The sequence below is a fragment of the Pseudorasbora parva genome, chromosome 2 (genome assembly GCF_024679245.1).
Source record: "Pseudorasbora parva isolate DD20220531a chromosome 2, ASM2467924v1, whole genome shotgun sequence".
Lineage (NCBI taxonomy): Eukaryota > Metazoa > Chordata > Actinopteri > Cypriniformes > Gobionidae > Pseudorasbora > Pseudorasbora parva.
This window is the reverse complement of record NC_090173.1, coordinates 21,863,966-21,891,391: the sequence shown is the minus strand read 5'-3', so window position 1 is coordinate 21,891,391 and position 27,426 is coordinate 21,863,966. Positions and strand designations below refer to the sequence as shown.

Genomic DNA, 27,426 nt, shown 5'->3' with positions numbered 1-27,426 from the left:
CTTAAAACATAGACCTTCATTAGCCTGATCACATGGTTGAGTAATTTAAAATCTCTAATAAATCTCTTCTGGATTATAGACTAAAATGTTTTTATAGTGGCTCGGCATCTTAATTATTTTCTAAAATGATGGTTCCTACTAGCTGCTTTCATTCAGGTGGGTATTACACACAAGCAATATTATTAACGCTTTTTATTGTGTTCTTCAATCTCAGAAAGAGACACATTATTATCATTATTTTTTTCCGAATACTAATCTATTTTTCTTTAAAATCCTCATGCCCTGCGTTTCCATACATTGTGTTGCTGATTTGATCCCTTGGCTTTTATGGCCCTTTTGCACCTCTCTTTACTTTGTGCCATGGAAAGAAGAGGGGAGAGAACATGAAAACAAGCGAGAGGAAGACAGGGAGACAGAGATAAAGAGGAAAGAAAGAAGAGAAGGACGGAGAGAGGGAGGGAAGGAGGGGTGGAGGTGAAGTGCTGGTCACAGTATCACAGGGTGAACATCAGCGCAGGGGGCCGAGGGTGAACCTCATTTTTCAGCCACTGTCTATTCTCTCTCTCTCTCTCTCTCTCTCTCTCTCTCTCTCTCTCACACACACACACACACACACACACACACACACACACACACACACACACACACACACACACACACACACACACACACACACACACACACACACACACACACACACACACACACGTAGTGTTTCCATGTTTTAAGGGGACTTTCCATAGGCGTAATTGTTTTTATACTGTTCAAACTGTATTTTCTTTCCCCCTAAGCTGCCCCTGCCTCTAAACCTTCCCATCACAGAAATATTCTGCATTTTTACTTTCTCAAAAAAACTCCCTCTGTGTGATTTATAAGATGTTTTCCTCATGGGGACCTAAAAATGTCCCCACAAGGACAAGGATTTCAGATATTGCCATCTTTGTGGGGACATTTTGTCCCCATAACGTACGGATTGCCAAGACCCCCCCCCCCCCCCCACACACACACACACACACAATATTTTGTAATTATTATAAAATGAATTTACAAACATTATTTTAAAAAAATTGACCACTGAATGCCAGCAGAAGTACTCCAGGTGTCTGTATAATACATTATTCAAAAAAAGTATAAAGGAAAAAAAATGGGGGAAAAAAGAATAACTGCAGGGTTATGGATCCACAGAAGTATTTTTCCCTATGTTACTTTAAAAAATTCTATTATTAAATTATTATTTAAAAGAAAGTAAAATACAAAATAAAATGAAATGTGCTTAACGGTTATTTAAAATATATTTTTAATTTTCCAAAATATGACTAATTAAACAATTTTAAAATGTTAAATGTTAAATCTTAAACACATCAACATACGAAAAGTTATAAATTCAAAATTCATTAAATATATCCTTTTTTAAATCATACATTTGTCAGTCACAAATAAAAAAAAGGTAAAATTTTTTTTAAAAAGATTGTTTTTAAAGATACGTGTGTGTGTGTGTGTGTGTGTGTGTGTGTGTGTGTGTGTGTGTGTGTGTGTGTGTGTGTGTGTGTGTGTGTGTGTGTGTGTGTGTGTGTGTGTGTGGTGGTGGGGGGGGGTTACATGATGATGACTATTTAAAAAATAAATAATCCAAGATAACTAACTAAATCATTTTAGAAGTTAAATGTTCTGATACACATCAGCAAAAAGGGTTTAAAGATTAAATTCCATTCATTAAATATTTTTCAATCATGTTAATCTGCCAGTCACTGATGAATCGTGACAGTAAACTGTTCATGCCTTGTACACAATTCACACCTGTTTTATTCATCAGAAGGATGTGGGTTTGATGCTAATTAGCAGAGATGGGAATCATTTCTTTGTGCCTGAGAGTCAAAATGTTTGACAGAATACAATAAAATGTGTGTAGATGAGAAAGAAGCACTTGCCACTTTATGACGACAAAGAAATCTCTGACCCACCTGCTTCACACACACACCTCATGCAAGAATTGCAGATTGATTATAATGAGAGAGAGAGAGAGAGAGAGAGAGAGAGAGAGAGAGAGAGAGAGAGAGAGAGAGAGAGAGAGAGAGAGAGAGAGAGAGAGAGAGAGAGAGAGAGAGAGAGAGGATAATGGGGAGAAAGGAACGCCAGCGTTTAGAGAATTGAGAAATTAAGCACTTTATTCATTCATTAGCAATTGTGACTTCATTAGATTCTTAATATCACACCAGTATAATTACGCCAGAAGCCATAATAGAGATGGAGGTAAAGAGAGAGGCACAGAAAGAGAGAGAGATGGTGATGATTGAGACAAAAGAATGGAACAGACTGTGAATAGTTCATTATGTGTTTTTGATTATATATGTGTGCATGCATATACATGTTATGAAGCATTTTTATATACATCACTGTATATGCAGATGTGTGTGTTAGCATGTCTGTGTTGCTTTTCTCTGTAAAAATTTTTGTGTGTATGTATATTCAAATTTATCAGCTTTGCAACATTTTCTGTTATATTAGATATAAATGTTTGAATTGTATATGTTTTGTATAACAATGGATACAATCTTATTATCATTCCTGTTTTATGTTGTTTTATTTTGTATTATGTTGTATTTGCTGAAATGCTTCAACCAGCACATTTACAGAGAACTTCATTAATGTGCACTGTCCCTGTAAATGTAAACCGAATAAAGTAAAGTTTAGTGGGTGTGACGCTGGGTTTGTGAAGTTGCCGATGGATCTAGATTTTGTTCATATTAGGAATGAGGATTAACACACACGCTTCTGTCAGCTGCTACCCAGATGCTCCACAATGCAACACACATGTGATAATGTAATGCGTGTGAGTGATGACTGCATGTGTGTGTGTGCGTACGTGTGCGTTTGTAAGGGTGATAGAAATGGAGAACGCCAAAGCTTTAGATCCTCTAGTAATTTCACACACATTTAATGTAAACGCCCTCACAAGCGCTCACCCGCTCACATCACTAGATATAGGCAGATGTGAGCGAGTATGAAAACCTCTCTGTGCGATAGAAACATCCATCACATAGCGAGGAGAAAGTGACTGATGAGGGGAAAACGAGAAGAAAGACTGAAAAATGAAAAAGATGTGCTTTCCTTCTCTGATAGCATATGGATAACATTCTCACCAGCCGAATGTTAACTATACGAGCTGCCACGAAATGCACTCTCACACACTCTTTGTCTGACAGGGATGTGAAAACACAGGTGTTTGCCATTCTGTAGGTTATCACACTCAGGAATGCTTTGGACTGACACACACAGGGCCGCCGCTACCGGGGCAAAAGGTGGTGACTATTCTAGGGGCCCCAGACCTTAGGGGGTCCTGCACCGGGGCCCTGGATACCCCAGTTACAGCCCTGACACACACCAAAGTAGTCTAAAACGTACCGAGCCCCTGAATCCAGTATTCCTTCGAATATCACACACACACACAATTTTAGAAGGGAAAAATTAATGTAAGGTGATAAAATATTTCATAAATACTACTACTAATCAGAGACATTAGAAGTTCCACTAAAATAGTCTAGAACACACACATAGACACACAGCAGGTGTGCTCCATCCCAACACCTAATGTTTGACCTCCGCTTCCCCTGACTTTGACCCTTACATGACCCGACCCCTAACCTTTAGGATGTCAGCATCGGTTGATGGTTGTAAATGTTACTGTTGTAATACTATTATTAATTCCTTCTCACTTTTCTCCTGTGGAACATAAGATCATTGGAAGAAAAAAATGTGTCAACTGAATTTATTAATGGACAGTGGTTTCACATAATGGAAACATGTTAACTCTACTCAAATTCTTCATGTATGATGAACTGAGAAATCTTAAACATGTCCAAATAACTTGATTGACTCAAATTCATCCTACCTGAAGTATCCAAGTAGAAATAACATGTTTCAGTCATATGGAACTACTGGCCATGATTGAATTAAGTTTAATTAAAATAAAGTTAGATACTTATAACATAAGATAAGCTGTTAAAAAGAACACCTATTAACTAAGAGCTAATCATAGCTTTTCTTGTCAGGTATTGCAACACCGTAAGATCCATGGTACTCTCATAATTTTAGCTTTTTTTATTAGAACAACTTAGAGGTGCAGTGTGCGAGTTTTAGCTGCATCTAGCTGTAAGGTTGTGAATTGTTACCACCCACCGCTCACCCCTCCGTATCGGAGCACATAGAGAAAATACGGTGGCCAACACAGAACAAAAATGTAGTTGTCTAAAGAGAGGAGAGTTAATAGCGCTCTGTAGAGAAGTTTGTCCATTTAGGGCTAATGTAGAAACATGGCGGCACAAAATGTTGACTTCACTGTAAGGGGACCTGTGGTATATGTAGATAGAAATAGCTCACTCTAAAGCCCTATTCGGACTGGATTAGTTTAACATGGGGACATGGGGGTAAAGTCATTTTACCTCAGGACGTCTGTAATATTAATGGCCAATTCGCACGGGATAAGACATCTCAGTAAAACTAGCAGAAGTGGGAGGAGTAACTCGCTTTACGCACCTCCTTGACGTCATGTGCGTATGACGTTACCGTTATAACGTGAGCAAACACAACCTGAGCGCCAGTCTGAACTCCGTCTCCAATATATATGTGTTTTAATAAACAGTTAGGTCTAGTCTAACGATTATGATTGGATTATGTTGGTAATAGACACTTTCCTAGAGCTAAAATGTGTTGTGCCTCTAATAAGTGCTTTTGATCTTCTTTTTGCTTTAAATGATATGCGGAAAATACTGGACATTTTCCACAGATTTGTCCCACCACCTACAACGCAACCGAATGCTTCAAGCGCCTCCATGGTCGCAAAAAGTGCTCTTTTTTAACTTTTAAACAGGAAATGACGGAATTTTACCATAAATTTTACAGCAGGTCTATTCGAACGGGATTAGTATTACCTGAGGTAATTTTTCCGGACCTTTTTACAGAAGGTAAAAGTCTCGGTAATCTTTACTGACATTCTCCGTAATGATTACCGAGATGGCACATTCGGACGGGACTAAAATCACCGAGAACCTCTGGTAATAATTACTTTACCCCCACGTCCCCATGTTAAACTAATCCAGTCCGAATAGGGCTTAAGTTAATAAAAACATAACGGTACATTATGCAAGGTGTTTATACACCACAGAAAACATTTCAGTCAAAAGATCCTTATAAATACTACACACTGCACCTTAGAGCCCTGCGCGGGACTGTTTTCTTCATCCCGCTCCCGCCCGCAAAATTTCTGACCATTACCGCCCGCTCCCACAACGTATGTGTTACACTCCGGCCCGCTCCCGCAATATGAATGTCCACTCCCGCCCATTCCCGCAAAACTCAGAGAATTTATTCCCGCACAATAATAGAGATGCATTGATTTTGTGTCTTCTCCCGTCCCGCAGGAAAAAAAAAAACACGTATTTGTATTGATATTATTAAAGAGATTCATTGGGGTTGTTTGTTTTCGTTTCCCTGGCCTGCATGTAAAAAAAAAAAAAAGACAAAACACAATACATTCAAATATAATTTTGTTTTTATCAAAAACTTTGCACATAAAAATAGACTGCTTTGCAAAAAAATATATACATGATATGATAAACTAGGCTACATGAAAACTTTGGAGAACAAAGCAGGTGTGTCGCCTAAACCCAGACGTGCCGGATTTGTGCCCATTGTAGATGAGTATTTTTGCACATTTGTCACAATGAACAAAGTCCAGCTCCTTTCCATCTTTATCACAAACAATTGAGAAACTTCTCCAAATGTCAGACTTTCCTTGCTTAGCTTTTGTGCTGTAAATACCTCGTTTGAGGTTCTTTCCTACATCATCTATTGACATCTCCATCATGGCGCTAGGCAACCTCCCTATCCCACAGTGTTTTTTTTTAGCCGCCCATTCACGCCCGCAGCAAAATTCAAACCGCCCCCCCCCACGAGATTTGCGTTGGGACCCGGCGGGACCCAATCCCAATGCAGCCCTCTACTGCACCTTTAAAGGGTTACTTCAGCGATTAGCATATGGCTTTGTATCAGTAGAAACCCTGGAGTATATTTAAATGATTGTCTGCGCGGACTCGCGCATATGATCCGCACTGCGCTCTCGTGTCTGTAGTCTAAATTTAGACCAGAGCCGTTGGGGTGTGTGCGCTGCTGCGTTGCGTCAAACTAACGTGAAAACAGACTTCATTCGCCTCAAATGAAAGCATATTTACACTGAATCGTTTCCTATCACATATATAGTGCGCTATGTGCCTTTCACCATGTAGAAATTAGTAAATGCGTGTTAACAACTCATAACTGATTTCAGCCATAGATCGTAAAAAAATATTTGATTTCAGCCTTAGCTTCGGCAGTGGGCTTTATATTCTAGAGAGCATTTTGATTGGACAGAAGATTTGAGGAGAACGTGAAGTCTGCGATGATGCTTATATCTCCTAAATGCAAATTTTGTCATAGTTCTGGAACATACCAGCTTATTCATAACCTTAAGGCTAACACAGTCATACTAAAAGCTAAAAAACTTACATTTTGATTTCAGTGGACCTTTAAATGTAATCTGACTCCTGCAGCGTTGTGCGATCATTATATTGAACAGACACGTTCAGTATTTAATTGTAGTGTCTGTTATCGAACTCAAGTCTCTGTAATCCAGTAGCTGGCTTTGGGAATGGCCTCACAGGGCAGCGAAGCATTCTGGGAATTGTAGTCTTTCATCCCCATGAGACAAAAATACATGTTCTGTCTTTTCTTAGTCCAGAAAGCACCAAATTCAAAAATAATTTCACATTTCTACTACATTAATGACCCAGTTTAAATACAGATAAATCTTTACTGTGCTGAAGTACCCCTTTAAAGTCCCCCTGTAGTCAATAATTGTAACCCTTTAAACTCATCTTTGATCACCAAAATTACATATAAAAAAATTCCTGTGAAAAAAAAATCTTCCTCTCTAAAAATAGCTTAAAAGTAACTATACACCCTTGCTTCATTTAGTATACACGGATCCATACAAATACTAATTATCTAAAGCTAAACCGACTCGCTTTACTTTTACTCAAGTTACTGTAGTAAACGCTGCACAATGATATGGCTCTTTACAATGTCGGACACATAACAGTAATCTATATGATCCTCCTTTTGCTTAACCACGTTATCAAACAGCTAAGAATTTGTTGCTAATGTTACACAAACCATGTTCCCGTTTCGCCGTCTCAGCCTGCCTTCTAAAATTCAGCATCCTTAGAAATGCTTTGAACAACTCAGAACATCAGTGGAGAAAGACATATAAGACCATAATATAAATCATATAAATAATTCACCAGCTACATGGCTAAATGTACCCAATTTTTTAAACCAACACAAAAATATCTTGCCTGCTTCACAGCATAGTATTGATGGTATGCTAAAACTAGCCCGCACATTGACATGATTGGTTAAAAGGTAGTTTTTGATCAGAAACACCAGAGATTTCAAATCACATTTTTGGATCACTGGACTTTTTAAGGAGAAAATACTCAGCAATGGTGTTGACTTATGAATTCACTCATGGTTTGTATGAAAACATTAAAAACACCACATAGACAACACCATTAAATACTCAATCAATGCACTTGCTCAACACTTCACCACAACATTAACACCCCAAACAAACCAACATAACAGACTTAACTCTTTTTAATACTAGCATAATAGAACATTAAAGGGGGGGGGGGGGGGCACTCAGTTTCAGTCAATCTCATGTCAATCTTGAGTACCTATAGAGTAGTATTGCATCCTTCATATCGGCGAAAAGTCTTTAGTTTTATTATATTTATAAAAGAAATATGGGCTGTACCGAGTCTTTCCGGAAAAAAACGAGCGCCTGGAGGCGTATCGTGTGGGCGGGGCTAAAGAATGACGAGCACAAAGCAATGACGTCCTCAAGCGTGGAGGAACCATATGGCTATCCAGAAACTTTCGGAGGCTGAAATAAATTGAACAGGAGAAACAGCAGCAGCAGGACGTCCGTCTCTGTGGTATGTACTGTATTTAGTGGCCTGTCAACATTTGTGTGTCTTTACTCTCAGTTTATGAGGACATGATTCGGTTTATGGACTATTGTATGCGACTAAACCTTAGCAGTAGCAAGCAAAACGGTTTTGCACATCAGACTAGTGTAACGTTACACAAACAATAGAGTCCGTTAGTGCATTTGAATGATGAAGCACGCAATCGTGTCGTTTACTGATGTTCACTCACGCGACAACAGCATAGACATTTGAAGCAGTTTTACTCACCGGCTGCTTCCAAAGCAGGACCGAACCTTTATCGCTGGGACCACTCCGTCAAAAACACACTTCTTTGGTATGATTTGGTTAAGTCCTGACAGGAGTGACTTGCTGTGCTGTAGCGTTGAAGTCGCTTGATGTCAGAGATAGGAATAAAGTGGAGCGCGGCGGGAGTGTATGGGCGTGCATTTCCTCTCTCGCTCTAGTCACGCGCGTGCACCCTACTGGGAGAAGAGCCCGTACGGCCCATACAAGGACCTTCCGTTCTAGTAATGTCAAGCCGAGCCATACTCGAAAAAACTCTCTGAAACTAGTCAGAAACCGGAAGTATTTTTGACACAGAAATACTCCATCAAACGTCCAACATTAGTTTTTGAAACTTAGTCTATGTTCAGGATGGGAATCCAAGTCTTTAACAGTGTAAGAAGCTCAGTATGCATGAAACTGCATTCCCCCCCCCCCACACACACACACACACCCCTTTAAGGAAGTGTGTGTGTTGGTGGAAGTGACGTATATGTCGTAAAGCAGTCAAATATTGTTGTTCTTTTTGTTCTCGGGTTACTACCCGAAACGCGAAGTTTAAAAGTACGATTAAAAATGATACAGACCCCATCAAGCTATGGCAGACGTGTCATTCAACCTATTGTAAGTCGATTTATCATCACAAGAGTCTTGAAAAAATATTATGAAGGTTGAAAAGTTACCTAGTGCTGCTTTAAACATTCTCCAACAACTCCATTAAACATGTTAGTAGTCTGGTTTTTGTGTGCAATAACTTGAAACGTTCTTTATATGAAGCAGACAGCTATATGTCAAAATCCAGTTTGACATTTATTTACTTGTTCTGATACAAGGCAGACATTAAACGCCTCAAGATTATTTATATAAAAAAATCATAAAAGCACTCCCTTCCAAACATTATATCCATGATCAGTACAAACCAAAACAATCATTTTGATGTTTTTCATTTAAAATCACACATAAAATATTTGTGGTTGATTTGTATGAGATTAATATAAGAAAAAGATCATAGCTTAAAATCATTTATCTGCAGTCAGAAAAAAAACTGTAGTGTTAGTGTGTGTGTGTATGTATGTATATGTATATATGTGTGTATATATATATATATATATATATATATATATATATATATATATATATATATATATATGTATATATATATATATATATATATATATATATATATATATATGTATATATATATATATATATATATATATATATATATATATATTAATGTCAAATAGCTTCAGCAAGGAAGCAGTAAAACAAAATGATATTTTTATGATTTTCTTATGTTGTAAAAAATATAAACATCTGACAGATCTCGCAAGGGCTAATGTAAACTTATAAGCAGAAATGTATGTCTAAACGTGCCCAGACTGACCTACTAACTCACTTTTTAGTAATTGCTAAAAGTTTAAAATAACTCAAGGGCATGTTTAGTCTCCCATAATGCTGTTCACCCAGTAGCCTAATACAGCAAGAAAGAGAGAGCGAGAGCGAGACAGTACGGCTGAGTTATGGCCGATGTTCCGGTGTTTCCCCTGACACATCTGCGTTGTATAAACACTAGCGGTGGACCAGTGACCCCCTACCACAGACGCATGTATCCGTTCCTCCTCCATCCTCGCTAAAAGCGGCCATTCAGATTAGGAAGCCCTCACACCACTTTATTTTTCATTTATTTTCATTTGCAGGTGGCCTGTGTGTGTGTTTTAGCGAAGCTCTTCATCTCTGTGTGTGTCGCTGTGCTTGTTTAGATCATGCTCAGGCTCTCATATATACGGTAAGTGTTAGCCAAAGTACATCGTTCGTTCGTGTGTGTGTGTGTGCATGTGTCATGGCTATTCTGCTCATTCTGTCCATGTGTGCACTGTGGTGTCCACAACCACAACGCAACCTTAGTTAAATTCCTCCTTTTACCCACACGCCATCAATAAGTCCAGCACAAACAGCGGACTGAAAGCTCCCTCTGCACATCTCGCAACCGCTGCCACCAGTCCCCTTCAAGCCATCAAGCGCTCACATTAACCTTCAGCTACAATTGCTTCAGGCTGGCTCCTGAGAGAACACTGGATGTATTCAGCCCCAAACTACACTTGAACATCTGCAACTTCGACAGGGTCAGAAACTCTGATTGGATGAGCTATTTTTCATCCTCCAATCAACATACGAGATGCTGAAAGGCAGGCGGGTTGATGTTCGGTTACATGCACAAAAGTTAAATAAACACATTTTGAGGGTAGTTTTACTGTAAAACGTTTTATGCTAACAGCTCTTGTATACTGTAGGCCTATACAGCTTGTGTCTACCTAATTATGAGATAAAGTATATATTAGGTTTTTTGAAAAATGACAGACATTTCTACCATTCAGATTTTTGGTTAACATTACAGTATTTGATCACTTGATCTGGGTTCACTCACAAGAGCCATGAAGCGTGTAAGAGAGAGAGCGGCTGAATGAAGATGGTCCAAATGTAGGCCTATCATATAGTAATTCATTCTAGTACTTTTAAACCATTCAAGCATGATAAGACACAAAACGAGAACAATTCGGAACTGGCACACTGTCTGTGAAACATGTACACAGAAAGCCGGTTCTCAGATTTGAATTGTATTTTGTGTCTTATCGCACTTGTGTTTTTGACAAAAACACAAAATTATGGCAAAATGCTGAGAATCCTCGTAAGCATCAGTCTTAGATGAGTTAAAAAGTCTTAAAAGGTTGTTTGATTATGATTTCACTTTTTTACCGTTAGTTAGTGTGTAATGTTGCTGTTTGAACATGAACATCTGCAAAGTTACGATGCTCAAAGTTCAATGCAAAGGGAGATGCCTTCAATAAATCACTTTTTAAGGACTACAACAAATGGCTTGTAGAGTATACAACTAGATTATTAATGGGTTAGTGACATCACTAACCTTAAATTTGACATAAACCCTGGGAATACTCAACAAAGGTCATGTTGAGAAGATAAAGAGTTGTTGTAGTAGAGATTTGGAAGTCTGCTCAAGCTGTATCCGTCTTTTCACAAATGCAGAAGCATGTCATAAAAGCAAGATGAAACGTTATAACCATAATTAAACTAAACTAGTTTAGTTTATGTTCTATCTTCATGCAGTAGATATTCTCTGGCCCTTTATGTATCATACAATAGCTCCCACACAAGGTATAAATAGAGGGAATGCATCAACGTCACTTTCCCACCTGAACACGCCCCCTCAGTCGGGGCTGAGTGGCAGAAGAGAATCCGCGAGTATAGCAAACAATTATCAGTTTAAACGAAAGGTTGGGCTCGATATAGTGGTCCTTACAACTACCACAGATTCAGTGATCCATGGATAATGACATGCATCCAGGAATCGTGTTTTCCTGATATTTTTATGAGCCTGATTTCGACATGATTATTTATAACTGATCAGTCATCACATTTTTCGAGTGAATCCGGCTTGTATATGTGGATGGATCAGTGTATTGAAGCGTGTATGTGCCTGCTTGTCACGAATGGAAAACAAAATTTTTATTCAAATTTTGAATATAATACCTATTAATATAAAATAAATAATAATTATATTACCCAGACAGCGTGCAAAGAGTGCTCCCTTTATAATCACTAAAAGTTGTCACTCATTCAATAAACGCAATCTCACCGGTTTCCGCAGTGAAGCTGGTATACAATGAAGCTCTTATTTTCACAATGTCTGCTGCACTTACAGAGTTAACTGAATGTTAACTGAACTCAGCACCCGGACAAACAAACACTCGAGCAGTGAATGGATTCCAAGTTCAACACCTGTGATTGGCCAACTGCGTTGTAGATATCTACAAACATGAACTGCTTAAAAAGAAGGATGTTATCAGCATAACTTATCTTCAAAATGCTGTATTTCGTATATCTGCATATATCTTGTATCTTGTTTTGGTTTCTCATTTTTAATGATGAATATAGACTATTGATACTAGCTGATATAGACAGTTAATTCCTTACACGCAGGCACAGGCACAAGCGCAGCTTTTTGGTCTAGACAGTCAATGTGAGGCGAAAACTCCTTTGATTTTGCATGAAATGCAATTTGCCAATTTAGTCTTTTCTTTTTTACTGTGACATCCACATCCATGAAACAGTAGGCTGAAAAATGTAGGCCAGGACCAGATTTTGCCCCTGGGAACTAATTGGATGTTTGCTTATTGCTCTGATGTCATGTGGCCCCTCCCTTTCACCAGTGGAGAGGAGAGGAGAGGAGAGAATGCTGCAATTTTTCCATACAAATTTTAATTGTCCATTTTGATTTCATGGTGACGTAAATGTTTGAACTTTATATTAGTTAGGTTGATTTTTTTGTTGTGGTAAAAAAATTGAGAAATCGTACTATTAAATGTTGGTGTTGAGGCTGTAAATACTAATTTTCGACCCCAGAAATTGAGATATAAAAAATTGTTTAATAGAGACTTAATAACAGTATTGGTGACACTGGCCTTCATTCATAGCTACATAGCAAATATTTAAAATATGCTGCTGTCTATATGTTGTTTGTACAATAATCTGGAGAAATGTGAAATTATGTAGTGCATTATAAAAAAAATTAAATGTATGCCAGGTGTGATTAATCATGGGTAATGTGATTAATTAGTTTTATTTTTTATCATTGATTGATAAGTAATTGAAAAAAATAATTATGATTAAAATTATAAATTAATAACAAATATTATGACCACCTTTCCTAATAATTTGTAGGTCCCCCTTTTGCGGCCAAAACAACCCTGATCTGTCGAAGCATGGACTCCACTAGACCCCTGAAGCTGTGCTGTGGTATCTAGCACTAAGATGTTAGCAGCAGCTCCTATAAGTTGTGAGGTGGAGCCTTCATGGATTGGACTTGTTTGTTGAGCAAATTCCACAGATGCCTCAAACCATTCCTGAACCATTTCTGCTTTGTGGCAGGGCACATTACCCTGCTGGAAGAGGCCACAGCTACCAGGGAATACCGTTTCAATGAAACAGTGCACATGGTCTGCAACAATGCTTAGGTAGGCTTAGGTATGTGTCAAAGTAACATCCACATGGATGTCAGGACCCAAGGTATCCCAGCAGAACATTGCCCAAAGTATCACACTGCCTCTGCCAGCTTGACTTCTTCCCATAGTGCATCCTGTGCCATGGGGTAAGCAGCGAACCCAGCCATCCATGTGATGTAAAAGAAAATGTGATTCATTCGCATATCAGGCCACTTTCTTCCATTGCTTAATGGTCCAGTTCTGATGCTCACATGCCACTGTTGGTGCTTTCGGGGTCAGCATAGGCACCCTGACTGGTCTGCGGCTATGCAGCACCATACACAAAAAACTGTAATGTGTATTCTGACACCTTACTAACAGAACCAGCATTAACTTCTTGAGCAATTTGAGCTACAGTAGCTCATCTGTTTGATCGGATCAAACGGGCCAGCCTTTGCTCCCCACGTGCATGAATGAGCCTTTGCCGCCCAGGACCCTGTGGCCAGTTCACTACTGTTCCTTCTCTGGACCACTTTTGATAGATACTGACCACTGTAGAACGGGAACACCCATTTTTTGGAGATGCTCCGACCCAGTTGTCTAGCATCACAATTTGGCCCTTGCCGAAAATGCTCAAAACCATATGCTTGGCCGTTTTTCCTGTTTCTAACATCAACTTTGTGGATAAAATGTTCACTTCCTGCCTAATATATCCCACCCACTAACAGGTTCCATGATGAAGAGAAAATCAGTGTTATTCACGTCACCTGTCAGTGGTCATAATGTTATACCTGATCAGTGTGTAATAGTAATGGTAAGATAGCTATTCTGCAAAATAGTGATAATTTTTAACGTGTAATAACAATAACAAGAAGAAACCAGAAAGAGAAATTATGTCATAAATGTCATATATGAAATCACAATTACAAAAAGGTCCGGTTATTTTAAGGTGTCATTGTAACACGTGTAATTATATATTTAAGTAATGAGTAATATTAATTAACAACATGTACCTACTTAAGGGTTAGACTATAATTAGGGATTGGTTAAGGGTTAGTTGCATGTAATTATGCATAACTTGTGAAATAAAGTGTTACCAAAGGCCATTTATGGTAAATAAAATGGCAAGTGTGAGATTAAATCAACTTTTGTAAGGCAAATGCACAATTATGAGAAAACGTGACAAATATGAGATGAAATTTTGAGATATCAAGTCATATTTATGAGAAATATAGTTGCAACTATGATATGTAAAGTCCTAATGTTGAGATAGTTACAGTACGTTGCAAGCAATAGCAACAACAGAGAAATAAACAGCGATTTCTGTGATATATTGAGATATAAAGTCACTATCATGAGATATCAGATATATAGTTATAAGTACGAGATGTATAGTAAAACAGAGGGATTCAGTCACAATTACCATTTTATTCCATAAAAATCTGCGTCAGGAGTCAACATAAACTTGTAGTGCAAAAGAAAACAGTAATTTGACAAGCTTTCACAGGTCCATTCTTCAAGTATTTTCGATTGTTGGAAGTCTTGAAATTCAGCCAACAACTCTAATCTCTCCCCTTTATTCAGCAAGACACTATGAAGACACAAAGAACCGTGTGTTTGTTTACGGCTGTGTGTGTCAAAACTCCTGTAACATTCCAAGCGAGGTCACGGCTGGGTTAAGGAGGGGTCAGAGGTTCTCTGTGAGTGTGTGTGTGTGTTCAGCAGAAGAATGTCAGAGGCCCACTGGCCATCAGTCTGCTGGGGAAGGAGGGACAGACTGGAGGGGAGCGGAGGTGAAGGATGGGAGTATGGGGTGAAGGGGAGGTGAGGGGGTACTCAGGGAAGGTCAAACGGCGGTCAAATACAAAACACACACACACAGTCGAACCAGTCGGCCCAGCTCGCCCTACATTCCTAATCACCAGAAGACCATTTCCTTTCTACAGACCCTCTCCTCTCAGAAAGCACACATGCATACAGAGCTAGAGGCTATTTTTAGTGTTCATACAGGAAGAAAACCAGAGCGTATGGGTATGTGGGTGGCAACTCCCACGGTGCCCCGCGCACCCCTCCGCCTCCTCCTGCACAATGGCAGTGCCTGAATCTCCATGAATGAGCAGTCAGAACACGGGACACGCATCCCAAACTGGGATCAATGCACAAAGCGTCGTCTTCTCCTCAAGACTGGCACCTACCAGAAGACCCCCGCTGTCCTTAACACCCACCAACCACACATAATCTGACCCCCCCAACCCTGATGGCTAAAAAATGAGACCGACCTTTGACCTGAAGTCGTTCTCTCTCTCCGTGGACGCAGATGACAGCTCACAAATCAGGATGGTCGTGCCAAGCGTGTAGGAGATTTCACTACACCAGCGTGTTCGGTATCTGCGTCATGTTAATCTGGATTAAGTGTAATTGTGCAATTGTAACGGCTATTTAAGTACACTATGTTAAAAAGAAAAATCACTGTAAAAATGGACAGACGTTACTTCACCTAAAGTGGACTCTTTGCTCTTAAAGGGGGGGTGAAACACTCAGTTTCAGTCAATCTCAAGGCGTTTCTCAATGTCAAGGAAGGATCCTCGGAAGCCAGAATTCTAAGGATGCTACGTCATCGACATCCGACGAAGGACTGTTCCAATGTCGAGGATCCTCGGAATTCAACCAAGGACTGAGTCCTTCGTTTGAAAAATATGTCATATACAGGAAAGGATGCATATGAGTAGCCTTCGCGCACTTCGCGTTCTCAAATCACCCACAATCCTATGCGCGCAGCTTTGCTATCAGACGTTCCCGGAGTCGGACTCGGAGCGTGAACGGGGCAAATATGCTTGTAGCGGGGTTTGTAGGTGGGAAGGAAGGAGGCGGGAACCGCCAAACGTTCAACAACTTTATAATAGCCCCCTCACGGGCGACTGCCCGCACACACATAATAAAACATAAACAAACCATAACATAAAGTCCAGGCCTAGTCCTTCCACGCTCCTCCAATTATACTCCCGTCACTGCCGTGAGCCGAGACCGGTGTGGCGATCAGCTGCCGCTCATTATCACTCCACCGGCCCGCTCTCACGGTCCCTCACCTCTATCAATAGTTTTTTTTAAATATCAAACTACTGTATTGATATTAAAAAAATACAAATAACGTTATTGATGGCCAACGGACCTTTTCACTGACGTAATGACGCAATGACGTGCACTTGCTAGCCTGTTCCATTTACGTGTTCTCCGAATGCTAAAGAGGAGCCTCGCCTAGCCTCTGAAGGAAGTGACTTGGAAGGATCCGTCCTTCCAAGGAAGCATCCTTGACATTGAGAAACACCTTCAGTTCAATCTTGAGTACCTATAGAGTAGAATTGCATCCTTCATATCTCCGAAAATTCTTTAGTTTTATTATATTTATAAAAGAAATATGGGCTGTACCGAGTCTTGTATCGAGTCTTGTACCGAGCGCCTGGAGGCGTATCGTGTGGGCGTAGCTAAAGAATGACGATCGCGAACAAATCGGTGACGTCCTCAAGCGTGGAGATACCAATGGCTATCTCAGCTAATACAGATAATGATCCAGAATCATTCGGAGGCTGAAATAAATTGAACAGGAGAAACAGCAGCAGCAGGACGTCCGTCTCTGTGGTATGTACTGTATTTAGTGGCCTGTCAATATTTGTGTGTCTTTACTCGCAGTTTATGAGGACATGATTCGGTTTATGGACTATTGTATGCGACTAAACCTTAGCAGTAGCAAGCAAAACGGTTTTGCACGTCAGCCTAGTGTAACGTTATAACTTACATAGAACAACAATAGAGTCCGTTAGCGTATTTGAATGACGAAGCACGCGATCGTGTCGTTTACTGATGTTTACTCACGCGATGAGCCAACAGCACAGACATTTGAAGCAGTTTTACTCACCGACTGCTTCCAAAGCAGGACTGAACCTTTATCGCTGGGAACGCTCCGTCAAAAACACACTTCTTTGGTATGATTTGGTCCTGACAGCAGTGAACGGTGGAGATCCACTTTTGCGATGCGACTGAAACGATGTTGCGAAGATTCCCGTCATTTCTGCGTTCAAATCGGTTCAAATGCAGCGCTGCCTTCCCGGAATGCTGTGCTGAAGCGCTGAAGTCGCTCGACATCACCCATAGGAATAAAGTGGAGCGCGGTGCCTGGATCGACTGGATCTGCACCTGAGAGGGTGTTTACGGGCGTGCATTTCCTCCCTCGCTCTAGTAGCGCGCGCGCACCCTACCGAGAGAAGAGCCGTACGGCCCATACAAGGACCTTCCGATCTATTAACGTCAAGTCGACCCATACTCGAAAAAACTCTCCGAAACTTGTGAGAAACCGGAAGGAGTATTTTTAACACAGAAATACTCCATCAAACGTCCAACATTAGTTTTTGAAACTTTGTCTATGTTCAGGATGGGAATCCAAGTCTTTAACAGTGTAAAAAGCTCAGTATGCATGAAACAGCATTTCACCCCCCCCCCCCCCCCCTTAACATTCAATTTACACTTGTGCTTTTGTATGCAAACCATTCGCACAGACACCAAAATAAGGCTGCACAAGAATGGATTATGAAAATTACGTCATGCAGACAATGCACGGACCGAAGTATAGTTTGGGCTTTAGCAGAAAGTTGCCTAATATGGTGAAAAACTTTAGTAAATCTAAAGGCCTATTTAATATTTAACTTTTTGAAAATTAAAAAGAATAAGTCATCAAACAATTTACAGTGAAAACTTGTGAATTTACATTCCCAGAATTTAGCTTTTTTTTTCAGTGGTTTGTACATTTGGGTGTTGTGTTCTTTTAAATCTTATGTTATTAAATGCATGTTTATTGCAGTTTTGGTAACACTTTATTTTAAGGTGACGTAGTCACACGTTACTACACATACTAACTATAGTAATAACCGTAAATTAGGCATAAATACAAGTAAATAAACTAAACCAAACACTAAGTCTGTAGTAAGTACATGCAGTTAATTTATTTGAGTAAGTACAATGTGACTACGTCAATAAAGTAACCAATTTTTTTGTGTCAAGTGTGCTATCATTGCAACACAAACAGTATGAACACCATAAAATTTTTGATAGCAAAACAATTTGCAGGAGTTTAACATTAAATAATTAGTTTACCTCACAAGCACAACACTTTTGCACTTATAAATAATAATAATAACAACAATAATAATCTTTAATAAGAATGACTTAATTCGAATTCAGCTACAACATTGATACAATACTACATTCCTGCATTCCTACTGTTTCTACTCATTCCTACTGTTCCTAAGTTTAACAGACTTTTTTTACAGTGTACCACACACACACAAAAAATGTAATAAAAACCTGAAATTAAAGAATGTAACTCAGTTTGTCCCATAACATCTTGCTGAGTTGATATTTCTGCCAGCACTGGATGAGTCATGATGTTTGTTTATTTGTGTGTTAGACAGTAAAAAACAAAGGTCTTTTATTGTTCTAGTCTATAAGGAGCAATAGCCTTGTCATTTCTAATGCTCGTTGCACACCGACGACGACACAAAATGTCTTTGGAGAAACGGGGAAATTTCCACTCCACGTTCACCAATAGTGAACCTCTCGCTTTCTCCTGCTCTATAATACATATCTGTCAGGTGGTGTGTGTACAAATGTTATAGGAGGTTCTCGTCACCAGCTTACGTTTGCCGTGTGGATGATTACATAACGTGCACCCACACACTCCTCTGCAGGTGGTCTGTTATTCCAGTAATGGGGAGTACACAAACCTGTTGTGTTCCCACTCTGTTATGGCAACATGGCTAGAAAACAAAAGGATTTTCATCACAGAAGCTCTCTCCGGCTCAGAGATGCACACCTTTATATACTTGCGACTGCGAGCGGCACACACACGCCCTCTCAACCAGACACACAGGAGCCAGCCACACTGTGTATGAAGAAACCCGTTCCACACCATGTATACCTGAATCCTCAAACACACACATTAGCAAAGAATCCTAAATCCTCATGTGTGTGCAGTGTACATGCACAAACCAAGACGCTGCATGTTGTTGCATTTTGAATAAAACATCTATTGTTCTGACACTCAATCCCATACATCCCATAATGCCCCCCCCCACACACACACACACACACACACGCATATTGCCTCATTTTAAGGAGCTAATTTTGAGACCAATGCTGAAAATGGACAGAAGATATTACAAACACAATGACTGCACTAATTTGCACAGCCCCCAAAAAAATCATCATGAGTTTGACACAGATAGGAGACTAAACACGACGGTGCTAATAGATTTAAACAGCACAGAGAAAGTTTGAGGTGCTCCGTTTTCAGAGAATGAGCCCCCTGCTGTTCAACCAGGAGCGGAATTACAGGTTGGTGCAAATTTAACTTGGACTAATTTGTTTTCAGTGTTGCCATGTTTACATTCTTCATTTGACTGAGAAAGGAAGCTAACATAGCCCTTCGGAAGAGTGTTTGTGCCGGAAACAAACATGTTAAAATTTAACCCACAGGCCAATCTACTTCGTGTTATTGGACATTCCTTCAACACAAGTGGCAAAGAAAAGCAGACCACCATATTTTTAAGTAGGCTTTGTCCTTATAGAAAAAAAATTATACATATATATTATACATATTATATTATACAAATTAGATATCTAGCTACATTACGCGTTTGTTTAATCCAAATACAAAAACGCGACTTGATTCTTGCATGCAAATATCGTTGAATTATTTAATAAAATGTGTCGGAGTCACTTACAAATTAACCAAAATACTTTATATGAGTTTGTCTTCTCACTAACGAGCTTAAACGCCTAATAGCCCACCCATAACAAAAATAATAGCTATTTTAAATCGAGACAAAAACGGAATTATTTTACCAACACATACAAACTGAATAACACATTAAGACGTTTTTCTATCAAAACTATTTGCAGGAAAACCAGTTTTACAACCACGAGTAGGCTATTATATAATGAACATTTTACGTTCGCGCTTATAAACAATAATAGGCAAATAAGAATGACGTAAATTAATTTGAATTCAACTGCATCGATCCAATAAGTAGGCCTAGCCTAGGTAGTTTTATGATTTTGTACCTACATTAGCTATATAAAATCATAATTCTGTTTTTAAACTGTAAATGATAAGGGTCCCTTTGTATAGGATGATATTATTCCAAAAACTGCAAATAGGATAACTTCCAAAGATAGCCTATGTGCTAGCATATAGCCTAGGCTACTTAAAAAAAAAAAAAACGTAAAATTGTAAAAAGTAGCCTATAGCCTGACCAAATTTATATTAATAATAATAATAGGCTAATAATAGTAATAATTATAACAACAACAAAAACAACATGCCTTGCCTAATAATAAGGCCATCAATCGTGGTCGTCATAACCCCAAAAACCTCACTTTCCGATTTATTAAAATTAATTTACATGCCCTTAAACCGCATTATTTACACTCCGTAAATCATTAGAATTAATTATCCAAAACGCGGACAACATAAGATGCGATTAGAATGTTCTGTGGAAGATTAAACCACAAAAGTGAAAGGAGACATCTCGTTTGATTTAAATATATTTTCAATTCTCTAATTAATTTAGGCCTAGGCCGGTTTTGTTGTTTTTCGTTTGTTTTTAGGGGGGTTTTTTTCAGCAACTTCGCGTGGGCGACATTCAGCGAAGAAAATGTAACAATCTCTTATTTATCGCTGCCGATTGCTTTTGAAAAATGCAGAATTGTCCTGTTTTAATATTGTCAGAATCTCACAAGTGTCATTTCCCAAGGGAAAGACGGCATCCATGTGGCGTTTCAGAGCTGGTGTCCTCTAATATCAACAGCGCTCCGGTCTCAACTGCGCCACCTGCTGTTCATCTACTTCTACAACAATCCCTCAGAGACACGAGAAGGCACCATGAACCGAGAAGCTCTTACCTAACAAATCAACCACCGATCGATGGAATTCATTATTTCTTATCTCCAGAAGAACGAATAAGACATTTTAAAATTGGACTTTTTGTAATCCGCAACGTTGTTTGAGAAAAAAGTTGATGCTCTGCCATGAACACACTCCAAAACATATTTTACCCTTTGGGTTCATTAGAGACTCATAAATATTTCACCCCCTCAGAAATCTGGAATGTCAATTCATCAGGAGTGACAGACCTCTTTTAGCTCTTCTTTTTTGATATTCCCTAATTATCACCCAGACACGATGTTGATTTATGGTTTCCGACAAATGTCACGCGTCCGGACCTTTTCGGCTGTTGATCGACGACGTTATAAATAAGTCTTTCTGAATTACAGTAGGCCTCGTACTGTCTGTGTTTGATCACTGGTTTCCTCGCAATATCTTCTCACCTTTACAATAAATTACAGCCAATGACGACAACGAAACGTTTCTTCTTAAAACGTCGTAAAATAATTGATCTAAGATTTACATAGGCCTGTAGCCTGTAAGTGCAGGCCTTGAAGCTAAATAAACTTTTTAAATGTTTTATTTTAAAGGACTACGGAGTTAACTATTGCTGATTTAGATCAGGAGCTTAATTAAATGGATAGTCGTAGAAGAGTTGAAGCTGCGTCGTTTATTTTAGGCCTATGGGGAATAATCAAATCGAAATATTGTATTTGCTTTTTCATTGTTTAATTATTATTTATTGATATTATTGGTGGTAGGCTATAGCCTACTGTGGCTTATTTTGAAGTAAAATTTAAAACGTTTAAATTGTGGAAAAATTAAAAAACACTAGGCTACATCAATTAAACGCAAATGTGCAATAGCTAAATGAAGAACAAACAATTTATGGTGGAAAAGATGCCTTTATTATCATCTTTTGGTGAGTCTATGAGTGACACCGAACTGCAAAGTGTAGAATTACGTCATCATTTTACAAGATTTATTTAAGACAGATTCACACGGCATAGATGGGGCTAACGTGAAGCCAAAACTTTCTTTCGGAAACCTAATTGCTTATCCGTCACTGCTACGTCTCGATTAGCGTTATCATATATAATTTTAAGTATTTACCCTCACTATTTAACACACATCCCACTGAAATATCAAGCATAACAGGAGCGCCAAAACGATATAAAAAACGATCAGTCTACTTTATAGTGGGAATTATCTTTAAACGTGTGTCTCATAAAACTAAAAGACTGGCTAATTATTGCCCAAACGGTGATAGAGAGTGCATAACGTTCAATTATTGTCAGACAAAGCACTTACAGCACGGGATTTTTGTTGAAATGAGGCTAGAATTTACACTTATCATTCTCATAACTGCCGTTTACATGTTCATTTAAAACCCCTCGCATATACAAATACCATTATTGCTTGTTTGACGTTGTTTCAAAGTCACGCAAGATAATAAAATATATTTTCCGAAATGATCCTGAATTTTATTTACATATATTTATAAGAGACTTGATTCAATGTAGGTTTCTTTTGGTAAAATCAATCAACTGGTAAAATCCACACAAGGCATATTAATATGCATAAATGTATTTTCTCAAAACAAGTAAATTCGTTATAGCCTACTGGATTAATGACCATAAATAATCTATAAATACATATATTTGTATGATAAACTATATATATATATATATATATATATATATATATATATATATATATATATATATATTTGTTTAATTTTTGAATTTTGTATAAAAAAAAATATAGGCCTAGATATTATCTTTGGGTTAAAAAAGACGAGAGTGTGTAAGTGTAACATGGTTAAAAAGGCATAAGATTATTGAGAAAAAAAAGTTGTTTTGCCTAATTTATCATTATTATTAGTATTATTAATATTATTTCATAAAAATAAGCAGTGGATCAGCTGCAGCCTACAGTAAAATATTAGCAATAGAAAAACGTGTCCCCATCAAATCAAATTTAATTCTAGCGTAATCATGCAGGGAGCCATTTTGTTGTCATGTGACAAGAAAACCATAAAAAAAGAAGAAAAAAATAGGAAGACTAAAGACAATCATGACTTTTTTAAGGCAGATATTTCGAGATCAAACTGGACAAGTGGCACAAGATTTTTTTAGAAAGAATTTAGTAGGCTAATAATTTAACTTTTATAGCTACTGTTACATTACTTATTTTGCAAGAAAAGTAAGTTTTAATGTTCAACATGAATATAAAGACGCTGAGTCTTAGGCCTAAATTAGAAAAAAAACAGAATAATTAGAAATCAGGATAACAAATAAATAAATAAATAAATAAATAAATGCACACACAAATCACGTGGATCTCCGACAATTAGCAAGGCTATTACAACTGTTTACAACTATCCATCGATGTAATTATCGTCAAAAGCCTCTGTTTTCTCTTAAGAAGAAAATAAAAGGTAGAAGAGTCTAAGACGAATCCCTAAGCCTGGCGATTTGATAGCGTCCAACAAAAATAGAAACAGAGAACCGAAGGCCAGACACATGTAGTGAAGTCGTGATTTCAGAGAGACGGAGGAGGAGGAGAAGGAGGAGGAGGAGGAGGGAGGCTCAAGAGGGGCGCTGAGAGACCGCGGATGAGGGGACTTGATGTCAATGATTTTCTCCCCTCCTTACCGGGAAAGTGAACAATACCCGCGAGCGTCTGCTGAAAAACTTTCTGCGCGTCTCGAGTCTCATGCGCGCGCCTTCCATGCGTTCTGAATGCGGAGAGAAAAAAAAAAGAAGAGAACTAATCGATCACCTTGAATGCGTTGCCGAGGTCGCGTTTCACCGAAGGAGCAAAGTGCTTTTGTTGTTTGGTAAGTGTGGTCCGTCATCCCTCTATAGCTCGCCTTGAAAGGGACATTAACAACTTAAAATCACCACAGTCGCTAGCAGGTCGGACTGACTCAGCTATACTTTATGATTGGTGAGGTCTGTTTATGCAATATGACGATATATAATCTTGTTAGTGAGAGAGATCATTTATAATGTGTAGTTTGTTTCTTGACACAGGAAATTTGCTGATCCTCTCTCATGTAAGGTTTGGTGTTTATGGCCTGCTTATTAGTGAAGCCTAGTGTCCCAAATTATGTCTCAAACTCATAATTAAGACACAGTTTATCATAAATTATAATTTATTTTATATTTTTTTCTTTAACCTTAGGAGACAAAGCACCATAAAAGTAATATTTTCCCTACTTGTAAAAACCCTTTGAAAATCATATTTATTTTATTTAATTCAGTCATGTAAAAAATTATTTGATGTAGTTTCTATATTTTGGTCTTATATAGACTGACTCAAATGTGATGTGGTTACATAATGATTCAAATATATGAAAATAATAAAGAAAAATATTCAAATGACTTAAAGTGGAAGTTAAAATTAAAATTGGTTCATCAAACAGTCACGGTGTGTTTGTATTGAATGTGTATGTGTACAGTCATTTAACCTTAAAATGTCTCCCCTTTTATTAAAAGTTTAAAGAAGACAAGGTCAAAGACGCCGACCATCTTTCTAAAACACATTTCTCTTTAATGTTTATACATAAACAACCCTGTAAGTCACCGTGTATGGCGCTTTATTCTTTCACAAAGTTCAATAATGCAGAAGTCAAACAGTCTTGTGATTTATAAAGCTGACAATGAAGAAGAAAGCTGAATTTCAGGGTTGTATCTTTCGACTCCAGGCAGGTATGGGCAAGTGATGGATCTTTTTCCTCCAACTTAACTTAACGGGTATTAGCAACATCAATGAACAGTCGAATATTCTCTGAGTAAAGACTACAATCCCTCTGTATAAACCAAATGTTACATAAAAGCCTCAAAAAATATTCCTTTTTCCACAAAGGGCTGAGTTGTCTTTGAGGTCTGAGATTACATTAGGCTTAATTTCAGGGGTACAACTCTTGAGAGCCAGCTGAAAGCAGAAATGAATCAAAGATATACGGCCTGTGCACTATTGTGAAGCGCTTTGGAAACCGTCAGCCTCGTGACCACAGAGCGCTGATATTCAGACAGCCGTGGACATTCACTGCACAATGTGAGTGTTGGCTTCTCTGAATGGCATTAGAGCTGATAAGAGCCCGGCTCAATGACTGACAGTATTTTACTGGGTTAGCTTGATGCATGGTACCATGGAGAGCAACAATCTTCAACTGAGATCACATTTAAGGTATGGATGGCCCATTAGGGTGGACTCTCACTAATGTAAACACATATTCCAGACCTCAGGAAAAGACAGTTTTGCGAATGTGTATCGTGCACAAGAGAGTGTTCACAGGACGATATACAGTATATCTGAGTGTTTCAGCTTTATATAGTTAAACATTAACACACAAAGTATTATCACATTAACACACAAAGTATTATCATACACATACATCCCAATTATTTATAATACTCATATATTTATAGATTATAACATGATATTCAATATCTAATATATATATATATGTAGTAATTTATTAATATATATATAGTAATTTATTTAAGGTTCAGTTATTAACTATTAACTAGTTGCTTATTAGCATGCATATTATTATGATATTGGCTGTTTATTAGTACTTATAAAGCCCATATTAATGCCTTATTCATGAGCTTATTCTACATCCGTTAATCCTACTTTACTAACTATTAATAAGCAGTAAATTAGTAGTTTATTGAGTCAAAAATCATACTTAATAATGAATGTGTTTTCCCCATACTAAATAAACACACACACACACACATCATTATTTAATTATATTTTAAGATATGATATTTAAAATATAATATACAATCTAAAAAAATATGTAAACAGCCTTAATAAGACACACACACACACACACACACATATATATATATATATATACATACATATATACACACACACACATAAATATATATATATATACACACACACACACACATATACATATATATATATATATATATATACATACATACATACATACATACATATATATATATATATATATATATATATATATATATATATATATGTATCCAACTTAAACAACTTGAAGGCAGCTATATATCTAAAAAGGTTGCTGCCTTACATTTTTTAAGTACAATCGACTTGGATGTTTAAGTAATTTCAACTAACTTCCACCTAGTTTTGGCACATTTGCATTACAAGTGTTTTTCGCCTATATTTTGACTGCAATTATTTGTTTATGTTTTTATACTGTATGGTAATATCGGTATCAGTTTCAGACATTCAATCTCTATATTGCTTAATCTGATTTACATAAAGTTCAACTCAAACTTCAAAAGGACATCAGCCACACCCCTCAGTCAAAAAAAGAATAGAAAAATAGTTCCACCTGTATTCAAACAATAACTTCAATAAGCTCACCTTCTGTCACCACTCTCAACAAATACAAAAACAAAAAGAAGGCAAACAAAGAGAGGCTCTGTGGTCATATTAAATCAGACGATTGAGTTAGCCCCCCGCCATCTCCTCTTGAAATGGTGCGATTCCACCTGAGAGTGTGGTGATTTGGGTCTAATTACCCACCTATGATGAGAGGGGGGTCAACATCTGTGCTAGTCTACCCTGAGCTACACAGCCACCGACATCTTGGCGCTTTATGGTTCCGCTCACGTCTGTTTACGAGGATTTTTCATGAGTCTTTCACCCCAGCTGTGAAGTTCTCATCTCACTTCGTCAAAGCTGATTTTCCTCTCACGCGTCATATTTTTCACCTTGCTCTTCATCGAGCTGCTTGAGAGGAAGGAGGAAGTCTCGTATGTGCATTAGCTGTGATGAAGCCATTAGCAGAAGCTCACACTGTTTCCATGCAGACACATAAAGTCATCACGGATACCCGAGATAAATCGCGTAAACCCATTCTTTGTTTTATAGACAATTTTTCCCCATAATAATCTCATTAACACATCGAACATACAATTTGCCCCAATAAACACCCCCTTGTTTGTGGATTTCAACTTTTGTGGTGTGAATTTTGCTATCCGTAAACACATTACTTCCATTTCTCTTTGATTCCTCGGATGTGAGAGTCGCCTATTAAATCAAAAGCTCAGTTTCCTCTTTTTTTTTTTTTTTTTTACCCAGAAAGAATGAATCAAAGCAACACATATATACACATAACAATGCCCCAGTATTTAATATCCCACACGTTTTAACACAGTGCGAA

At 38.1% G+C, this 27,426-nt stretch overlaps 1 long non-coding RNA gene across 2 annotated transcripts in view; it reads right to left on the bottom strand.

The window, feature by feature from the left end:
* The window catches only part of LOC137094600 (uncharacterized), a 305,846-nt gene that overhangs the window by 180,421 nt on the left and 97,999 nt on the right, over positions 1–27,426 (bottom strand). The window lies entirely within an intron of this gene.